The 20,477-nt window shown below is 41.0% G+C and overlaps 1 long non-coding RNA gene across 1 annotated transcript in view; it reads right to left on the bottom strand.

Moving 5' to 3' along the window:
* The window catches only part of LOC116652531, a 32,778-nt gene extending 16,622 nt beyond the window's left edge, over nucleotides 1-16,156 (bottom strand). The window contains exon 1 of the long non-coding RNA XR_004305663.1: nucleotides 15,980-16,156. This is a non-coding gene — a long non-coding RNA (uncharacterized LOC116652531). The remainder of the gene's footprint in view (nucleotides 1-15,979) is intronic.
* Nucleotides 16,157-20,477: the final 4,321 nt, after the last annotated feature.

The following is a 20,477-nucleotide window of genomic DNA, read 5'->3' on the forward strand; positions in this document are numbered from 1 at the left end:
AAATCTAAGTAACCCCGTGACAGATTTTTTTGGTGGAGAATGCGGGCATAGAGCTTTTTAGCTTTTAGAACAACTCTCTCTTTACTCTTAAAGAGCTTCGTTAGGGGAGTGTTATCTTTTCGTAGCTGCTCACTGAGAACGTGACTTGAAATACCAGACAAATTGTCAACATTAAGGGCTGCTGTACATTCTCACACTGGCTATCTAACTTTTGTGTAGAAAACAAAGGGATTTCTTTCTCCCTTAGAGCAAAGCTAAGCTAGCTCTGGACTTTTTTACAGAGCCTGCCAGCTATGAATCCACTCTTCATCCCAGTTGCTCTGTTTAGAGGAGTATGAGAAGCAATTATGATCTCTTAAAGTATTGGTCAACTATTAACACCATAAATTTGGTGTTGTGGAATTTGTGCAGCGGTATATATGCCTAATAAGGTGGATACTGATGGAGACACCTGCCTGGTACTTTTATGAGATGTGGTATGGCCAGAATTTTGGACCTACATCCCAGATAGGAATTGTGAATCTTACAAACACTTGCAATCCCAGATGAAATTGCGATCTTACAAGTACTTGCATCCCAGATGGAACAGGCAATTTTACAAACACCACCATGTTTAATTCATTGTACAGGCTAAAAAAACCCTTTTTATTTAGGTTGTACTCTCAGATTTCCACACGCCTTTCAATAACTGAGATAGGGTTCATACTTGCTCCATGTTATCACTATTAATGAATGCATATAGTTTTCCTATGCATTCGTGTTCTAGTGCGGAAGTCTCCTCCAGAACAAGAGAATGATGACTGGCAGGGAATATGGAAAGGTTTAGGAAAAGTCTTAGAAGCATGGGGACCCGCGAGTGTCATGGAGTTATTTCACTCTTGAAGACACCTAAGGGGACCCTAAGAAATTAAGTGAGTATTGGGTAAGAGATCTAAGGACGGTAAACTCTTATGTGGGGTTTGGCTTTGAGTCGTTCCACAACCGTGCTTTGTGTTATCATACTATTCTGGAGAGAGAGAGTTTCCGGATCTGAGATTCAAGCCGCAAGTTAATTCTGATCAGTCACAGGAGGCATCAGTAGCAATATCAGTTGCCCTGTGGAAGGCAAAGAAATGGAAAACGGGTGTCCACGCGTCTAGAACGAAAAGAAGAGGAAGCACAGGGGGGGGCTGCAGAAGACCCAGGTGCCGGGCATGGAGCAGTACCGAAAAAAAAGCAAAGGCAAAAACCAAGAGGCATGAAGAAGAGACTGATGATGAGGAGGAAATCACCTATTGTCGACCTCTGAAGCTGACTGAAATCCAAAGGCTCAAGAAAGGAGTTCACACGGCGTCAGAATGAAGGTATCTTGCTTGGTTGCTTCGCTGCTGGGACAAACGGGCCAACAGCTTTGTCTCTAGATGGTAATGAAGTCTCGCCAACTAGGAAACATGCTCAGAGATGCCCAAGATGATTGTATCGACAGAGGGATTAGCAGATGTTCGGATGGAGTGGCATGCTCACTCTCTGGTTGCGCTGTTAGAAGCCGTGAGAGAAAGGTACCCCATATAGGATGCTTTGAAGCCTAAATTTGATTAGTTGGAATACCGTCCAAAAAGGTATTCAGCGCCCTGAGGAATTGGCCCATGGGCGAAAATGTTGTACAGCCCGTGATCCAAGCGAACCTTGACCTGGAGAGAGTGAAGGCCGAATCCTGACATGTGGGCGAGAGATAAATCACAAGTAACAGCACCAGAGAGAATGGACACAGTCTATATTGGTTACAGGTTTACTAAAGGGTTCGTGTAGACAGATGGCCCCGAAGTTGTATGAGCCTGATGTATATAAGTGCTTCAAAACCACCGATAGCATGCTTCCCTCACTGCATGCCGCAGTGCTTCCGTGCATTCGTTTTCTACGGCTAGAAAACCGAGATAGATGGAGAATGTGACAAGAAACTTGTGTTTCGCAATCACTAATCGTGAATGAGATCCCGTCATTAGTAATCAGAAACAACTGATTGAAGGTCAATCCTCCGTACGGGCCACACAGGTCTAATAAGGATCTCTGATCAAACAGTCGTCAGTCCTACTCATACCCACGCTGCGGATCATCAAAAGTGCTCAAAGCTGTTAAACCGCACACGCTTCCCAGGCTCGAGCCAAAAGAACAATAGGGTACGATATGCACCCGCGTGTGTTCCCAGTGTTGGCGCTACCTACGATGACCGTGGAGAAGACATGAGGAGTGGCATATCAGCCCACTTCTGCACCTACGAGCAACCGGTGAAAGAACTACTAACATATCAACCACCAGTTGAGTTGCTCCATCATCACAGGTAACCCAATAAGAGGGGGCCCCTGCCCTCAGCAGGGAGGGAAAGGAATAATAGAGGTTTATTGGACTGTGTTGTGGATTCGATGGCCGTGGCACATTCGAGAACCACAGGAATATAAGGCGCTGAGTGGAATACGGTGCACAGTGCACCCTAATAGCCTCCAGTCATGAAGGGACATGATGAGAAGTCAATCCATATTTCTGGAGTGACTTAGGGCGCTCTCAAGAATGCCCGATGTGCTGGAGGCTTGAAATAAGCTCACTGGCAAAGATGCATATAGACATCCTATTGTGACTGGCCCAGGGCCCATGTATACATGGGTCTTGTAGTTTACCTCAGAAGTGTGGCATTTCCAAAGGATCGCTAAGGGGGTCGATTGGCGCCTTTGGGATAAGCCTGCTGTAGACAGGACAACATTAAGCAGCTGTCTGTTTTGCCCTGGCCGTGTCAGAGGTACCCGTCTGTTGTGGGGCTGCTACGAGTAAAAGAGCAGCAGGTACTCAGAATTGCTCACAAAAGAACAGTGCACAGAACGGCAAGTATGACACAACAGGGATTGCTATGCATCCCACATTCACTCAGAGAAGTTGTGACCATTCGCACACCCAGTTGGCAGAATCACGGAGTGATCAGTAAAACTCACCTCACCCTTTCCAACCAAGTCCCCATATGGCCAGTGCTAAAGCCAGTGGACGAATGGAGCTGACCAGTAGACTACCGTGGCCTGAATAGAACGGTCACGCACCCCATTCTGAGCGCTTGCTGTTGCAGACATGTTGGAACTCCAGTACGAGCTGTGGAGTCAAAACAGCAAGTCCAAATGGTATGCCACCATTGGACATTCGCCAATGCCTTCTTCTCTATTCACTTTGGCTGCAAGAATGTAAGCCACTATTTGCCTTCACCTGGGCGGGCATTCAGTATACTTGGAACCGTTTGCCCCAGGAGGGTGGGAAACTACAGCCCAACGCATTTCCATGGTTTGGTCCACAACTTGTATGGAAACAAGGTGGTGCTCTGAACACCTGGCAGTACACGTTGATGAGCATTTGAATTGAGTGGGTGTGGGGTGATAACAAGCAGCACAAGTACGTGAACTGCCACAAAAGAGAGCAGGATCAGTACAATATTCCTTCTACAAGCGTGCTTGGGCTGTAGGTGAGAAGGTGCGAAGCATTCAATGTAAGAAGGACTGCCCAGAATTCAGTTCTTAGGTCATAAAGTGGCAGGATGGACCGTCGTCACAATCCGCAACAGATGTGATCGACAAAAATCACTGCCATGTCTCCACAACTGAGGGCAACGAAAAGAGACACAACTTTCCTGGTGCAGTGGGAGGCTTTTGGAGAGATCACATCCAATACTACAGCCCATTGTAACGCCCCCTTTATCAGTGAACGGCGGGAAGGAAGAATCGATTTTTATGCATGGGGGCCCTGCCAGCAGCAGGCTTTTGACAGATTAAACAGAGATAGCCCGAGCTAGTAGCTCTGGGAGCTCAGTACGGCCTGACAGGATGTAAATGGAACATCCTCTAATTATATCTGACTGGCTGGAGCAGAAGCCCACTTGGCAGTTTGTGGTGCAAAGAGCCTCAGGAGGGACCCGTATGGCTGGACCTTGGAGATTGGTGGAGGTCCGAGATTCTACATGTAGTTGATAAGGGGTACTGAAAGAGTGCTAACACTCGCAACGAGAAGGAGATCTCCGCGGTATGAGGGCAGGTTTGCGGTGGCTGCATGAATTCGTCGTAAGATACGTCGAGGCTGAAACACGAGCTCCTTTTGCACCTACGAACTGCGCAGGATTAGCTGAGGGAGACTGGAATGTATCATAAGGATACGAGTGTCTCCCTTGCCACTCATCATCCCTGACCGGCGATGTCAATCCTGAGCAAGTTGGATTAAGTCGGCTGATTACAGGGTGGCAACAGCGAGCGTCGAAGGGACCTCAGATGCGTGTTCACGAAGACGTTCCTAAGAGGATGAATCATGGACTGGCTCCTGTAAGCTAAAAGGATTTGTGAAACACTGGTTGACCAGCAGAATGAGGTATACACGTGTTGTATACTAGAGGGGTCCACCGAGGTACACGAATGTACCAGAAAATGAAAAGGGAAGATATGCCCTAATATCACTGATCGGATCATGTCTGAGTTCGATGTTGTAGGGAGAGCATCGCAAAATGGAAAGCTGCTGTTGTGAGCCCCACCACGACAGGTTGCAAGGGCCACGAAGTAAGGGAGAATTCAGAAGTCGAGTTTGCAGAGCGATAGATATATGTGCTGTCAGACTGGCCTTAAGATGTTTGCTGAACGGAGAGGTGGGCCAATGCAGCTGGTATCCTTTATACTGAAACTCATGGGATGGTGGGCAAATGCCTTATGAGGGCGTAGGTTACAGAGTGGGAACAAAAACAACTGCACCGGAGAGGGTAAATCCTGTTTGGGCCGCTTTTATTGAAAATGCGTTAAATGGGGGGGAAAAAAAAAGGAAAACCCCCAAAAAAATTGGGCGGGGGGCCCCCCTTCACGTCCCCTGGCCTCCGAACAAAAGACTATCAGCGTGTAGCTCAAGGTGCGTCAATGTGTGACCTGCCACATGTTGCCCAAAAGTCGAGCTACTCGAAGTAACAACAAAACCACCATCCAGGTTAGATAAAGCTGCCAAATTGAGGTGGCTCAAATTGTGACTTGGACTGTTCACGAATAAGGTCGAATTAGTTGTCTAGCTGTACGGATGGCGCTATGCCGTGATGACCTCAGGTGCATCAAGAGAAGAAGGACGCGACACTTATAGAGTGGGGCCAGAGACGCGAGGGGTGGACTTATAGCGCTGGATCGCTATTGCGCAGATTATTCATGCATTAGTCGAAACATAGTTGCATAATTAAACAAGCTCTAAAAGGATGAAACCTCCTCTGGAAGGAAGGGCCGGTGAGCAAAAGTCATACACATATGGGGTAGGGTCAGTGCAGTTGACATATTACACCTTTGCCCAACGACATCTTGCAGTGAGGTTGAGTGCTATACGTACTCAACCCCATGGCATAGAGGCAACGCACTGGGTGGCTTGAAACATACAGCACGTACCTTCTCCCACTATGTCGATAACACTGCTCGAAAACAACCATATTAGGATCTTGAAAAACAGTGAGTCCTGTGGCACATAGGCACCCAGAAAGAATATGAAATCTGAATAATGGTGACACCGATCTTTATACGACAATTCCCTTATAAATACTCGTGGGCCAAAGATTCATGAGCCAATTGAGGTGGATTTACTCTATACTTCCCTACCATGCCACAGGCTTCTCTGGTAAAATTGAACATAATGGGTTTGTTGAGAACTATATTGAAAAGGCAATGGCGTTGGTGGAACATTAAGCCCTCGGAGAAGAATCTGGCAGCAAGCCGACTTAGTTGGTGAATATAAAGATCTGTCCATCGGCTAGCGTGTCCTTAGTCACATCTAGCCCCACCTACACAACTGTAGAAGGAGATAAGGGTGCCTCTGGTTTGTTACATTTAAAAGATACATCTTTTGGAGGAAATTCGCTGTGTTTGGTCGCTTCCAGCTTTGGAAAGGCTCAAAACCTACTCCCGTGGAACTGCTCTTGCTCCAGGACTAGGTGCCCTGCGTAGAGTTAATGCAGAAGATGGGGATGTCAATGATGATACCACAAGGGAATTTGTGATGCTGGGGAGTGCATCATATAATGTTTATGTATTTATGATTAGTATCGTCTTAAGGTTTTTTCATGTGTAAGTGTATGTTAGGCTGATATTATAGTAAATGTACATTTGTTAGTGTTACATGTAATTCTACTGCTTCTAGCCGCTATCATAATTTTGTTACATACGTGTATAGGTTAGTGTATATGGATAAGTGATTTTACCATGATGGAATATAGTCATGAATCTGGTAGACTAAGGGTGGAAATGTCATGGTTTTGATAATTATTTGCTATCAGATATCCAGCTCATTCTCCACATCATAACACATTCATGCTGAAATTCGTACTTGCAGTACGGAGGCATTCCTATGAATGTGCACGTCCACAGAAGAAGCACTACATAATCCCAGAGAACAACAGGGGTTCATGATAAGTCACGGGACCAGGACGCTGTATAATATATCTCGTTCACCTAGCGCTGGATTCCGCGTCCCTTTCTTCTCATCAGAACTCTCGGAGAGTAGGGAAGACGTCCAGTCCGTGTCGCCTTAGAGTCACAGTAGGCCCCTCGGTTATTCACGGGACTCTACTCTCTCTCTGTTTTATACTGTCAATTATTGGTTAGCCCATTATATAATATCGATTGTAGTTTAATCTGGCTATTCGATATCATATTTAGTAAAATAAGTTCTCCCTCTTTCCCACTCCCCTTGAGAGTTGTCCGCTGTTTTAATCCCACCCCTTTTTCCCCCCTCGCGTTTCCGGCGGGAGGGGGACACCGGGTGGCTTCCCTGTCCGGGCATAGGACGTAGGTATCTAAGTAACCGTGACAGGACGCGATTCTGTCTAACTGTTTGAAACTCCTATCTCATCGTTCTAGCTGTATCAATTAGTAAGCAGACGTGTAAGTTCAAATCTTTGAAATCATTTTAGTCACCCATATGCTTAAGATTATTCATCAAATTATATTACCACCTCTGTTCCTTCTTGTTCTCTACTCACCATGGAAAGTCCACTTTCCACCTACTCTGCTTTTCTGTCTATCCCCACTTAATTTATTTTATCACATCAGGTATTCAAGAGGCTAGCAAGATATTTACCATTAAAAAAAAAAAAAAAAAAAAATCCCGTTCCTAGTCTGTTCTTTTAGTTTTTCCTTCTTTTTGTTCATGATTTCTGCTTATGAGTGTAACCAGTATTTTTGTTGTTGTTGTTGTTGTTGTTTTCTTTTCTAATATTCCTGTGATAAGACGATTCTTGCTTCAGTTGTTTCTGCACTGCTCAAACACATTTGTCATAGTTCAGAGTCCACAATTCTTAGATATGACTACCTGGGAGAAAGCAAGCAATTTATATTTCCACTTAGGTTAAGGTTAGGTCACTGGGTTTGAAGAGAGATAAGTCTTGGTAAATGGACAAGAGAAGGGTCTAGAGACCTTCAAACAAATCCATATAGCTCCTAGATATAACCTTTATAAAGTACCAGACACACACAGTGTGAATGTGAAGGATTCGGGAGGAGTAAGAAAGGTGAATCATGGAGCAAGATAGCTTCTTATCCTTGGTAACACAGAGGGATTTAGCCTACACTTATTAATGTAGGTTCCACCCCAGAAGTGAAAAGTAGATGTAATTCCTCTTGAATTAAAAAATCAGTTGCAAAATACAGGAATAGTTTATGATCACCAAGCCTGAGAACACAGCATCTGAATATGAAAGAAAAGAGGCACAAATAGATTGTCAATTTGTCAGTGATTCCTTTCCTGTTGGAGAAAATATGAAAGAGAATATGTTAAGGAAATGATAAATTTTTAAGAGCTCAGATGCTTGGGTCAAAGCACTGAAGATAAATTTAAGGAATAACCATCTTGGAGTATTTAAATACAGCTAGACCAAAAGTAAAAACAGGAAGATAATCAAGGAAATAGAATAAATGTCACTGAGTTGTGAATGCAACTGGAAAACTGAACAAGAGAGAATGAAATATTTTTGATTAACAAGTCTTTTCTGTTAGGTTTGGAGGTCACTCACCCATATAGACTCATTCCTAAAATACATGTATCTAGTTTGATTTTCTGTGTGGATAGTTATCTACTCATACATTTCTGACAATACATGCTGTATTAAGAGGTACCCAAGCTGGTTTAAAACTAAATAGAGCTATCTTAGCTCATCAGGGGAACTGGGTGAGTTCCATGGACTTTCTGTTATCCCATTTCCATAAAAGATTAGTCCACATCTGCTGGCAAAGGAGAGGTCTTCTGGTTTGGCAGTGAAAGTAGTAGGATCAATGCTCCTTGATCAACTGCAAGATAAGTTATTCATGCCATGAAATGGGATAAAATGACAAATAAATAAATAAATAAATAAATAAATAAATAAATAAATAAATAAATAAATAAATAAGGACTTGACCCATCTAAAAGATTACCTGTGAAACTGTACAATATCAGTTAAAATTTCATTCACCCCTCATCTTCCCAGATGTTTTGTTTTGTTTTCCAGACACTCAGAGACATCACTCATGCTTTCTTCAGCCAGCATCTGACAAAACAACACCTACTATAGCAACTACTTTAAGCAAACATTTAAATATTTCCCTTCTAACTGGAAGAAATGGATACTGTCACTATGACATTGCTAAAAACAAGACATAACTGGAGCTTTGCAACAGTACTCCAGGATGTTTTCTTTAGAGAAAACAAAATACAAAATAATTATTGCAGTAATAATCTGTAATTATGCTTTATAACAGCAATAATCCCAAAGAATTTGATCATTACTGCAGCTAATGATCAGTTTAGAAGGGTTTAACTGCCATCAGTTCCATCTAGGGATACCCAATTAGCAAACCAGTCATTAAATACTAGTAATGACTAAATATTTGAGGATTAAAAGTTTAAATATAAATAAAAGCGAGACTGAGACTCTTAAAATTAATGTGCTAATGCTTCCCTTCCTCACCATGAGTTAGAGTACAGTCTGTTCTTATGACTACACACTTTCTATCAGGGATTCTGTTCTCTCTACATGAGTTTCTTTTTATGTATTCTCTCCAGATGTTTAACTCACATACATATTGGTCATTGTTTCAAAAGCTCAGATTTTTCATTTAATGGAGTATCTTCAATGGACCTAAAATTAATAACTTCTTTTCACTGTTCATTATGTTGCTGGTTTTTCGGGGGTGGAAGGACTTTAAAGCTTTGTTTGATTTTCTTTAGTTTCAATTTCCTGTTTATATCAAAGTGCCTTCAATTAGCATGAGTAATGTTATTTGACATGTAAGCTATCAAATATACTTACACAACAGAATCAAGATGGTTAGACCTGTACATGGAAAACCAATAAAAGATAATTATAGCAGGGATCAGCTTGAGCCTTTTATTTAGTAAAGAACAAGGCTTTTCACCAGCTGTAAGAAACTGACAATGATAGAAAAGACAAAGACAAAGAAGGTATGGTTTGTCTTGACAAAGAAAATCTGAATACACAGATATAGCCCAGCTAGGATAAGTAACCAAGGAAATATGGATAATTCCAAGGCATAAAATATATCTGCAGAGTGCCAGCAAAGTGTCTCCAGACCACTGAAGTCTTGCAGATAGAGGTGAAATGTAAGGTAAGTAGGGCAAAATATATATGCTAGCTTCTCCATTAATTTACTTATTACTTGTATGTATTTAACCATAGCTTTCTGCTTTACAAATGAAGCACAAATAAACTACATGTTGTTTTCACGAGGGACTCCTCAGCCCAGGAAATTGCAGCATTTGTTTGCAACGTAACTTCAAAACATAACTGTACGTTACATAACCCAGTTATTTAAACACAGTGGCTGAATAATCCCAAGACAACCTCATACTTCAGGAGTGGTTACAAATACCAAGATGACACAGAGACAGCTTACGTCTCAAGGGAAACCTACTTCTGTACAATCTTTCTTAATTTTCCTGAGCTATTCTAAATTATTTCAGTGGGAGTCTCTTGTAATATTTTGTACTGAAGAATTAAGTTTCTCTTCACCCTCTTTTTGATATGATATTTACTTAATAAATCTCCGGACACCCTCTGTTTATAGAAGGTATAATTGCTTTATTGAAATAGTGGATCCAGACCTTCTTAATCTACTCATTAACCTAAGCCCTGTGAGTAAAATTGTTGAAAATGCACATTGATTTTTTTTTATTTTTTTTTTTTCCATATTTCTGTTCCTGGGACTTTTCATAGCAAATGAGTTATTCACTACATATAATGGTATAGTTGAATCAAAATTAACTTATATTTTATCTTTATGAGACTTAATATTTCCAGAGACAGAAGGTCACTTCTCAGTTTGGTCAATTAGAAGGCACATACACACCCATAAATTTGTTCTCTTTCAGAGAGGCTCACTTTGTTAAATCTCACTGGTTAGATTTCAAATGAATAACTGTAAGCACAAAGCATGGATGAACCACTCCTCAGAAATGATGGTTCTTTTCCTATTTGACTGGAGTAAATGATTCAAATTTATTTACCTCACTGATACTGTGTATCTTTCCAGGATAAATTCTACTACCAAGACTTGGTGCAGTACAGTTGATTTATTTTCTTTCCATAAAAATAAAAGCAGTGCTAACTAAAAGGTAATTCTGATTCATTAATGGGAAAATTGGAAGGAAGACATGAACATCGTTTTTCTTTGGGAACTGAACTATAATGTTATGTTCCATGATGGCATACAGAAGCTCGAGACATTTTCAGGCACTGAAAAAGTGTCAGAAAGAGGTTTTAGTTGAATGACTTCATATTTACATTGCAATCAGCTGGTAGGTACAGCCAGCATGTGTAGTAGTGACACTTGGTAAAAAATGACAGTCACAAAATCACACTCGCCTTCGCTGAGCCTGCTGACTCTCATATGTGCATAACTTTATTTTTTTCAACATTTACAGTTACAACTGCAGTAAATCTATGTGTGTGTGAGTGTTTGTACTATAAACAACCTTTGAGGAAAGAGATATCAGTCTTCTTGACTCCTGTTTTAATGGCATCAGTTGAGGAGTCAGAAGAGTCCCCCAAAAGTCTACAGTAATGGTGGACATGTAGCTGCATATCTTTCAGTTCATCCAAGCACTAAATTGGACTTTCTTCCTAGGCTTCTAATGGAGCACACAGCATTTGTTACTTTCAGAGACATGTGTAGTATCACAGCAATTCAGCACCATTAGCACTCAGTGCTGGGGGGTAAGAGAGAACTATTCTACATTCATTGGTCGCTGTCTGATACGCTTAATGAAAAAATACATTAAATATGATAACACAGCCCTAAGAAACAGAAGTAATTATTCAGCTTCTGTGTATTGAGAATAACTTGCTTCCTTTTTCAGTGTACATCAGGAAAAAAAAAAAAGAGAGAAAAGAAAAGAAAAAGAATAAGCACGTTTTATTCTTTCATTTTCTTCCTCCCACATCCCCCCCTCCAATAAAAATGTCTTAACCACATACTGCCAGTATTGCAACCAGGCCTTATAAACCCATGATTTATGAAACAAGGGAAATGTGAGCTGTAACTAATTGGTGAAGCACTCTGGGCTGCTATAGCTGCTCTGCACACACAATGAGGTTGGCTCGCATACCATCATGCTAAAAGGAAGAAACAGACTTTAACTCTTTCTTCCCTTTGTATTGCATACTTGCTCAAAAGACTAAAACTTTTTTGTGCAAGGGTGTGCATTCCCCAAGTGCCCCAAAACTTTTAACATGCATGCTTTCACACAGAAGTCTCAAGTGACCTTTCATGGAGGGGAAATAACGTGTTATATATGGTAACACTGGTGTGAACTGAAGCAGCAATGTTGGTCAGGATTATTCAAGTGGTGAGTTAAAGGAACACTACTGAAAGTTTGATTTCTATTGATCACTCATTGGGATGGTTTTCTCTCCATTCTTAATTTATTTGATCAATTTGGGGTTTTGATACCATTCATTTTACGAAGACCACACAGAACTGACAGTCAACATGACTGATAAGTGAACTTGGGCAGCGGGCTGCCAGGTGTGTCTATTAGAGATCAAGAAGGACCCATAGCTCAGGTAACAGAATTCATGTCTTCCTGCAGTGCTGCACTGAGATTTGCTTTGCAAAACTGAAAGTTCCTTACTGAAACATCTTCCGCAACTACTTTAGAGCAGAGCCCTTTCCCTTGGGAACTTGGTTTTATTAATAGCTAGAGAGAAGCTGAGACTATGAGACTGAGTCTGTTGTGAGCTAAGGAATGAGGAGCTCACAGAGAGATATTTGCTTGAGAATGGATAGCCACAGACATGACCTGAACCAGTCTTATTTTTTCTCTGAAGTTGTTTACTCTCTTATACAAGTAATATAGATTAACAGATAAGTATACCTGGTATATCTCCCTCTCTGTCTTTCCTTTTGATATTTATTCATGTGTTCAGTACATATGTTCAGTTATAAACAGGGAGATTCAGTGAAGCTTTAGCATAACTTTGCCTAGTCATGAGGGCCATCAACGTCTCATTTAGAAAGGCCTTAAATGAGAAACTAGGAATTATTTAATCACTTTATAACCTAAGGGTGACTCAAACTCACTTCACTTCTTGAATAGCACATAGCAGAAGCATACATTTGCGAAGACCTTGACAGACAGTACTGAGAAACTACAGCACTAAAATAACACAGGTCACTAAGCAGTCAGAAATCCATAAGCCTTACTGATAACACGTGTGGAGATGATGAAGCAAGCAAGGAAGTCAAATAGATCATAGGATGGGAACAAAATGCTAAGGAGAGAGTCAGACAAGCAGAAGGTGAGGAAAAGAAATCAAACTAACAATGAAATAAAAATAGTTAAGTCAGAGGGAGAGAGAGAGAAATCACTACATTTGATGAGAGAATTAAAAAAATATGAAAGAAGTCCTGAAGATTAAAACCAACAATTTGATTTGATCTTCTTTTTTTAGCAGTCTGGTTCTGAGGTACAAATCAGATGTCTCATGAACATACACGCCCATGAGTTCAGGCATGCAGACAAGGAGGAAAAAGAGATCTGTGAGACCCAGCTTAACATTCCTTCTCCTCCAGGAGTCTCCTTTTTGAAAATTCCACTTAGCAGAGCAGTTATAAAGAGTGTTAAGGATATTACTCAGCAATTCATCCACAATCCCACTGAGCTGACACAAAACATCATAACAGAGTGCCAGCACAAACCTGCTCTAAGTCCACAGCAGTATTGGTTTGTGAAACCTGGTCGATTGTGTCAGGACCAGGTCATTTTCAGTCAATCCTCTGCATGACATGTAATGCCACTGCATGTTTAGAAGGGCTCTGTATTAAAGGCCAGGCATCAAACTTAGCCACTCATCCTGAAAACAAATAGGAGTGGCAGTACCCTTGAAAAACATGATAAATACTTTTTAGTGTCCCATCATCGTGTAACCATCTGCTGTTTACTGCACTGTGCAGATCATAATACATCTAACTGATATTTACATGGATGCTGCTTCCACATGAAGTGCACTGTAACTTAACACAGCAATATTTTAATGTTCCATTAAAATACATTGCTACTATGCACATGCATATATGTTCATCTAAATTAATGTTTTTCTACCCTCGTGCAGACACTGCTGGGAAGCAATATAGACACTGAACTTGTTCAAGGAAATATTTTCAGTACTGAATGGAATAAAACTTGTTTGTTCAAAGCCTCCCATTTCCCTGATTATAGACACTCATACTGTACGAGGAAATTGCTAATTGTGTACAGCAGGAAACAAAGACACAAGGGCTTTGCTATCAGTTATATTCCTACTAGTGTTATTCATACATTATTTTGTTTAAAGAAACAAAAACAAAAACTTCAGTTGTTTTATTGTTGCTTAGTTTTGCCAACTGTAAAATAATACTAGTCAGAATCCTTGAGGCTGTACATATTAAACACTGAAATAAAAAGATTCCTAACCCTGAGATGGTAGTGAGGGTATCAACAAAGCCCCTAGAAAATTGGCTTTATTTTCTGGGAGGCATTTGAACCAGCCAGGATTGGAAAGGAGTGGATTTCCTTGCTTCTTTTCACACCGATATATTTTTTTTAATCTTAATGTTAGTGAAAACCATGGAGGAAATAAACTGAACTGATGGACTAGGAACAGCAGATCAAATGCCCAGAACACAAAAACCTCTCCATTACTCAGTCGAAGTTATTGAGAGCACCTTGAATGACATCTCGTAATGTTCAGGCCACATACATTGGCAGCTGGCAGTCTAAGGACTACAGGTTCCCCAGGGAAAGTGCAAATATTGCTCTATTAGCAATAACATGCTCCATAGATCTGACTGCTAGGAGATTATATGAGTGAACTGTACAACAATTTGGGACACCGAGTAGTAGCCAGGCAGGCTTTGCTGAACGATCTCATGCTATTAGCAGTAAATGTGCTGATGTCAAACTAACCTTGAAAACACGTGTTTAAATATGCTAACCAGAGCAAGACCTGTGGAACTGGCACAAAATACCTAAGAAGTATGACACTGTATAAAAGCAACCCAAGTTTCTTTCCTTATGCAAACAGGATTCTTTATTTTTTTTCCACCACCTTCATGGCCTAATGTCACACCAATGAATACGGAATTATTTTCATTGATTTCCAGCTTGCTGAGGGATGCCACCATTGTAAGTTCCTGTTCACCTAGGGCTGATTTCCTTATTGAGTAAATAAATGCATAAAGTTGGGATAATACATCCATATCTCAGGTCCATTGCTCCCTAAACAAGGCTGGTGCTGGGCATAGTGATCTTTCAGAGTGCTAAAGTATTCTGTCTCTATCACTCCCCTCTCAGTTACCTTTCCTCTGTTGCTCATAAATATAGAATGAGCAACCCTGGCAATCTATAGCTAATCCCCTCCTTTTCCCATATGCAATATGTTTACCATAAATGGGCATCTGGGGCTTTCATTATTTATCAAAGGAAGGAGTCACACCATTGTACCAGAGTCTCTGGGAGCCTGAAATCATTGTGATCTATTGCACGGCATTTGTTGGGCCAAAACAGCCTTAAAGCCCATCAAAATCAAGCAATGCAGCAGTGCCAGGGGATCTCATATGGACAGCTGATAGACTGCTGGCTCTAAGCTTCAGGCTCCACGTGGGAATGGTGATGAAACCTCCTCTCTGTGCACAAAGCAGTGCTGCAGACCAGAGCTGCTCTTTCTGACAGCATCCTGCAGCTCTGAAAACTCTGCAAATCTCATTATATGCTGGCATGGCTTGTTTTGCCTAGAGACACACTGCAAGAGCACTTTTTTTTTTTTTTTTTAAAGCCCATTTAGCAAAATGATGAATTTATCTACATACATAGTAATGTAAAAAACAGAACAGCAATAGCAACAACAACAACAAAAAATCTTACGTGGTTTCTAAGAGAAAAAAGAGTCTGTATGCATACTTTCATTTCCCTAAGCTACCCCTCAAGGAGAATACAGGCACTACAAACAGAAAGTTGATTAATTTGGTCAGTAATTATTGTGATGGTGGCATCTCCACATACATTAAGATCAGTTCTATATGTTGGTGTGCAGTGTGGTGTGTAACTATTACTTTGAACAGCCTAGTGGAGAAACTCATCCAAAGGGAAAAGGAAATAGGAAAATGTAACATAGGAAGTCACGCAATGGTTCAGTGGTAATGTTAGGGCTACAGCTTGTCATATAAGGAGACTTGTGTCCCTTAGTGCTACAAATGGAAGCTGAGACTGAGATCTTTCATTTTTAAGCAGCCCAGACCATGGAGACCACTACAGATCTACCTGGGGGACAAACCCTCACAATGTGCATGGCAGAAAAACTTTTTGTGCAAGGCCATTCTACCAAATAAAGCAGAGAAACAAGGCAGCAAGACAGATTTGGATAAATAGGTAAATAAATGAAGGGATGCAATGCCAGACTTGAAGGCAGCTGAGAGTTTGGAGAAATGCTACTTACATAGCCCAGCCATTGTCTCAGAGAAGGAATAAACCAATTCTCTGCCGTTCTTTCCTTTTCATTTCTACCAGTGATGATTACTGCATTTCTCATCTCGTGAGGTGCGGGAGAAGAGAATGGTAACGATAAAGAAGCCTGCGGAAGGTGAGCGGCTACAACCCGCCGAAGCGAGCTGCCGCAGCACGGCTACCTGCTGCCTTTTCTTGGACTACCTCGCAGTGCCATCTGCTGGCCCCAATTCTCGCTCGAGTGGAAATTTCCGAAGCGGCTGCTCTGTGCCAGGCACACTGCGATTGCTCTCTTGTCTTCCCTCCCCCGAAAACAAAACCGCCCTGAAGGGCAGGAGTAGTGGCTGCCAGGGCTTCTCCACCGAGCATCCCGAACAAGTCTGCTCCCACAGGCATTCTTGGCAATGATCATAGCACTCATTCTTTCATTTGTCTAATACCACGCTTGACTGATGCCTTCCTCAGATGAGAAGCACCCATTTCTTTTTAGCAAATGGGAAGTCAAATTTTGAGCATATACAGGCTGCTCAACAACCCTAAATGTGACTTGTGTCCCATTCTCAATCCCACCCCTCCCCCTCTGGGATTTCTACTACACTAAGGCAGGGGACAATCCACAGTAAATGACTGAGTAAAAATTTAAAGTCTGAAAAAGCATGTTTACATTTGCAGTTTTGACTGGCTGGAAAACTTGATCCATACACTGGTTTGTTTCTAGAACAAGCAAGCAATACCCTTCCCTAGTCACCTAGAGCCTGATTATTTGGGCTAACCCCAAACAGGTAGAACCAAACATTGTGAGCAATATAACTGTGTTAGTGGCTCAACTTCACCCAAGCTTTGCTAGGAAGGAACACAGCAACACAGCTTCAGGTAGGAAGATTTCTGTGTCAGAAACAGCACCAAAGGCTCTGCAGAAAACTGCATTATTCACTGTGAGCAGAGATCATCGATCATGATACCCTTCTTCTCTCATCTCTCTGACTGTTTGATACAAGATTTACAGATCTGGAAAGGAGGGTCTCCTCTGAAGAAAGATGAGGGCAGAGGATGTGTGGGATGCTAACAGAGAAAGCATTAGGGTTATTGTTCTATGTAAAATGGGAGAGGAGTTAAGTTAACAATACTTGGAAAGAGAAAAGCCTGAGATTTGGACATGGGAAGTGGAAGTGGCTCAAGCAAGGCCACCATCAAAACTGATCCTGTACTTCTGGTACATCAAAGCTGCTGTTTCAGCTAAAGCAGGAAAACTGTGGGAGAACATGGGACATGTGCAGGGTTTTCCTTCTCCTCACTCAGGGCTGTAATATCAACAGAATCAATATAATTCCAAGAATAAATCACAGGTATTTCTGGACAGAAAAATAAATTTTGTTTTCCTATCTCCTTATCACAAAGACTTTAACTTTGAAAACAGTGGTTATGGAGGAGTAATTTCAGCAGTGCTCACAGTGATCACAATTATTACACTATGAGCACGAATGCCCACTGCTCTTCCACTGCATTTTCTTCAGCTGAAGTACCTTTATCTCAGGGAAGAAGGTTGTAATAAACTCTGATTCCCATTTTAACCTATTAAATTGCTAGAGTTTAAAGAAGTATTGGTAATCATTGCTGTTTGCCAGTGCCACAGTTATGATCTGACCTCCCAGGCTCTTAGCACTGTGTACATAAGTTACTCAGCTGGTTTTCACATCACATCTCTCACATTTCCTGTCTCCATTCTTTCAGTAAATGTCTCAACCAACCTCTTACTGAAAGATCTCCTACACTTGCCACGATGCCTTTGTGGAGATGCTGCTGTGCAGAAATGTATTGCTCTCCCCAACTATAGTCTAGGACCAAGATCACCTGCAGTTAGAGCTGGACACAGGTCTGACACAGACCAGATGTGGGCCTGTCACAACACTATCGACTGGGATGATTTGGAAAAGTTCTTCAAAGTGCATTAGACTTTTCACAGGCTTTGAAACAGATCCGTATTTATAAGTATCTTCTTGCATATTGCACCTTGTTCCATTTGACTTATGGCACAGACACAACCTGAGAGTACTGCAGATAGATCCTATTATTGGAGTACACTGGCCAAGAGAACTTCTAAACCATTTCAAGCTGCACACAGGTAAAAGAATGTCCCATCACAAACAGCCCTGACAAGTTCTCTAGGGTTAAATATATCCCTAACGGCTGCTTGCTGAGACAAGGAAATGTCATGCTAGGCTGGCTGAGCTAATATGTTTAATGGGATCCCACCCTCACCTATCACCCCCCTCTGCTCCACTTGCTGGCCCCTGAACACTGTCCACAAGGCTCCAAAGCCACTTAATCATGGCTGTCCACTAGAACTGCTGATTTGCTTTCTCATTTCCAATGTTAACGATCAGGACTTGGTTATGTTTTAGTCAGATCTGAACACCGTAACAGCTACAAACATAATCCAAATATTCAGTATGCTTTATTTAAAAAATGCAGGGAATTTCTGGAGACCAGACAGCATCTTGGTGAACTCTGATGTAAAGTTAAAGCTGTCAAAGAGAAAAGAAGGTGTGTTGTTAAAAGGGTAGGAATAGTTGGTTTCCACAGTGTACCCTGTGTTACTGCCTAGTAACTCTTTGTTCTTTGGATGCAAGATATTGCTCTTCATTCTCTTATCAATTGAATCCCTTACACTTTTCTTCTGATGGACAAGGAAGTATTCCTGAATCATGTTCGATCTCACCATAAGACCGTGAGATCCACTCACAAAATAACAAAGGAGCTGCACTGACCTCTTTCCCTTTATTGATTCACATGATATCTGCCATAAAGCAGCCTCTGTTGAAGAAGAATCTACATAATACATCCATGGGCTAAAGGAAATTTCCACAGACACTAAGAACAGCAAAGAAAAATATGCTTTCAGATAACAGTGCAAAGGGCCAAGACAATTATTTTTAAAAGCTCTGAGTCCTGATTGAGCTACTGAGGAGCTTGAATCCTCATTGTAAGCTACATGTTTCATCCCTATTTACTATTAAAATGAATCCTAGATTCAGTCACCAAATTGCTTTTAACACATTGTTATTCCTGCAAAATAAGTATGTGCATACACATGCAACCTAGAGCAACGTGGTTGCCAGAGAACAGTTACCAATATTTTGAAGCTGCTTAAAACATCAAAATTTACTTTCACAGCTTATTAAAACAGCTTTATTTTTCTAACTCTAATGTCTTAATGCTGACAAATTAAGTATCTTCCCATGCTTAGTTAATTAGTAAGGTGCAGAGTAATATGTTTGATATTCAAAGCCAAAAACTTGTGAATTTTGACTCAGAGGCGTGGCAGCTATCCAGAATGTAGCATAGGCTGAAAGTACCCTGTAACAGCATCCTTCTGCTATAGATTTTATTTTGTATTTCTGTCTGATTACTTTTAACGCACATGGAGTATTTAACTTGGCCTCTCAGTTTCAATGTGTGGTCAGCTTCCATGGGAGTTTAAATACTGGATTTTACTACTAGATTTCCTCAGACAGCTCTCCCTTTATGTATTTACTACCAATGTTAACATAAAGGTAAGAGTTAAAAACATAAGTAATAGTACTTTCCTTAATCGTCTTCAATCATCACAGCTGAAGCACTGATGGGATGTTGTCCTGCTTCTCAATGCTACAAGCTAAACGCAATACTGAGGAGGTGTTTCTATCATTAGTAAAATTCTTATCAGCACTTCTTTGAGGCCACAAACTGTATACTCGCAAAAACTCAACTGGACGGTTAATCGTGACCAATACATGGCTTCAGTATAACAGAGGCGAGTCTTACTATACTTTGTCTTTGTTAGCTTTTTCTTCTTTCTGTTTCCTGTAAAACCATTTCACAAGCTCTTAGGAATTTAGGATTTTATCACAATAAGTACTCACATCAGGGTGGGATACTTGAACTGGAATGATTTAACGCTGCTAGTAATACCAGTATTAACAATATTTCTTATCCAAAAGGTATCAAGGAAAAATAATCTCAGAATATCTTTGGACAGCACATAAATTAGGTGGCCTCCATGCTATGTAGCATGTTCAGCAGTGACCTACCAGTGTTTACAGAGCACAGAGAAGGATTCACCATCAGTTTACTATATTTTGAGGTCTGGACAATAACATGGGATTCATGACAAGTCTTCAAAGGAATTCTCTAGCAGCAGCTTACAAAGTGGGAGTGCGATTTATGCAGACACTTATTCCTTCTTCTAATGTTCTTGTTTAAATCCAGCTGAGCTGGAAAAAAAGAAAAGAATTTTTGCTTTAGATTATATTTACTTGGAAACAAGTAGAGAGGAAGCCAGCAAACTAGAGAAGAGACAGAATCTTAAAACAAAACAACAACAACAACAAAAATACATCATAGGACTTTCAACATCTATCCATACAATAGAAATTACAGGGTTTTAATTTTTAGAATCAGGTGAGAGATATTTCCCATTTCCTGTAATCACATAAAATTCAGTTATTTTC

Source organism: Coturnix japonica, chromosome Z (genome assembly GCF_001577835.2).
Source record: "Coturnix japonica isolate 7356 chromosome Z, Coturnix japonica 2.1, whole genome shotgun sequence".
NCBI lineage: Eukaryota > Metazoa > Chordata > Aves > Galliformes > Phasianidae > Coturnix > Coturnix japonica.